The sequence below is a fragment of the Poecilia mexicana genome, unplaced genomic scaffold (genome assembly GCF_051168715.1).
Source record: "Poecilia mexicana isolate PSO_F unplaced genomic scaffold, ASM5116871v1 scaffold_18, whole genome shotgun sequence".
Lineage (NCBI taxonomy): Eukaryota > Metazoa > Chordata > Actinopteri > Cyprinodontiformes > Poeciliidae > Poecilia > Poecilia mexicana.
The window spans coordinates 9,296,536-9,298,907 of NW_028263387.1; the positions used below are offsets into that span (position 1 = coordinate 9,296,536).

General features: G+C 33.0%; 1 long non-coding RNA gene across 1 annotated transcript; it reads right to left on the minus strand.

Moving 5' to 3' along the window:
• Positions 1-428: 428 nt before the first annotated feature.
• Positions 429-1,112, minus strand: LOC148154014 (uncharacterized). Its single transcript, XR_015766059.1, has 2 exons — positions 1,061-1,112; positions 429-733 (listed from the first exon to the last, which is right to left on the minus strand). It is a non-coding gene; the product is annotated as an uncharacterized LOC148154014 (long non-coding RNA).
• Between the last annotated feature and the right edge of the window lie 1,260 nt (positions 1,113-2,372).

Genomic DNA, 2,372 nt, shown 5'->3' on the forward strand with positions numbered 1-2,372 from the left:
TTTGACTCTTCAGGACATTAAACACTGTGCGCTCCAATTCCAGGTGGCGCTCAGGCTCTTCAACTTCATTGTTGCTACGGAGATTTTACTCCCGTCTTATTTCTTCTTTCCTCCTGACCCAATAGGTGAACATTGACTCTTCCTTATCAACTACTATTGTTAAATTCTCCTTGATAAAATTATTAAAATGTCTTACAGGGAAGTTTTTTTTGAGTCTTCAAGAAAATAATGTTGGTCAGATTTTACATTGCAGACAGAATAGTTTTCCTAACCTTTTTAACTTAGCATAAACTCAGTCAAAGCTGAACAGCAGAGCCAATATGCCATTTCTTCTGTACAGAAGAACACATGTTAATGTAAAATGACACTTAGTAAGTGTCCCTTTACAAGAATTTAACTTAATCGCAAAAGAAACTTAAGACAGCAAATTTGAAAGCGTGCTACACATTTGAATGTTAATATTCAACAGGATCAAATCATTACAAGCATCTCAAAGATGAACAGGATGTATTTTTGTTACATTTCATAAATCTTATAAGCAACGGACAGTGAATATAATAGACAGCTCTTTGCTAAAACAAAAACGAAAGAGGAATTTCTGATACATTTTAGTTTACAATAAAATTATTTAAAAGCACGGGGTTATCCGAGATAACAGCTTCGATCTCATGAAACATGGAGAAGAATGAACCATCACGTCACTCAGAGTCTGTTGCTGTGGGATTGTTTTTCCCTGTCGGAAGAGAGATAAGTCAGTGAGATCAGCATTAAAAATGAATTAAAGCTTCTGAGACTTGAACATGTTCAAAAATATTATTATGTATTTAATTCTAAATCAGTGATTTTAATTTAAACCTTCTGTTTTCAGGAAACCAGGAAAACAAAGGTTGACACAGTTAGAAGCGCGAAACATGAACTGTTTTGGTTCGTCTAAAAATAAACACTGGATCAAAAAGCATTAAGGTGAATGCAGAAGCAATCTACCTTCTAATTGCTCTTTGTTTTGGGTAGTCAATGCATTATGTCTAGAGTTACTATGTAGATGTTCAGCTATAATTACCTGGGTCAATGTTAGCATAGTCAGAATCTTCAGATGGATGACGAATCCTCTCTGCTGAGATTGTCAGATGAATACATTGAAAAAGAGAGAAAATCTTAAAATTATATCATATTTTTTGCAATTTAAGTGTTGGAGTAAATTTTTGAAGCATTATTTGTTCGAATATTTAACATGTTACATATTTCAGTATTTTCCACCATCAGTCTCTTTAAATCAGCCAGTCTAGTTGGTACAAAACTTTTACTTTACCGTTTCCAGAGGCTGTGCTGAACTTGATTGTTTCATAGAGGGACTCGTCACCTACAGACAATAAAAAAAGGTGAAAGTTCAAATGACTGGAAACGGATCAAATACTCACATCATTTTCACACAAAGTAAATGTCATAATTTATGTTTTTAGCTGTGTTTGATTAGTTTGATATCTTTCCTGACAGTACTTGAATATTTCTTACTCGTGAATTTTTCTCATTTCATTGTATAATGAATATATATTTTAGACTGTTGAATAATGATAATTATGGATCATTTCTGTCAGACGAATGACTTTATTTTTTATATCCAAACAGCATTTATGCAGAAATGTGATTCCCTGAGTTATTTGTGATTCAGCTTAATTCTTTGTTTTCTTTGTTTATGAAACTGATTCATTACTAAAAAAAAAAAAAAAAAGATCTATAGAGTAATTAATCAGTAATAATAAAGATGTTTAATGTGAGACGAACCATGAAGCAGAGAGCTGTAAGCAGAACCGTCATTCTGGGTCACTTCATAATTTGTGGCTGAGGCTGGATTGATCCTCTCTGGTTGATTCAATCTGAAAAGAAGAGACAAAAATTCATTAATGAAAGTAATTATTTGATGCATGATTAGAAAGAAAGAAGATATTTTTACTGACCTGTTAATGATTAAATCTGCAGGGAAAAAGACATTTAATGATTTTTATCCTATTTATAGGATATCTTAAAAATAAATTTGAAACATTGGAACAAAAACTTATTTAACTGAATCTGATCCAATATGATCAGAAACAGGTCTCACCTTTGTACTGCTTGTAGCACCACAAAAAGAGCAGGAAAATGATGAGAAGGACTCCACTAACTAGTGCAACGATCAGCGTCAGAGGAAACGAAGAGCTGACAGGACTGGGCACAGATACTGGAAATAAGAAACATTAAAAATGAATAAATCTTATTTAGGAACAGATTTTATGACATCCTCTTCTGTTTTGTAAAAATGCGATTTCAAACTTGGACAAACAGAACCTGCAGCTGATCCACAAAAGCATCAGCATTCACTGTGTTCCTCTCTAATA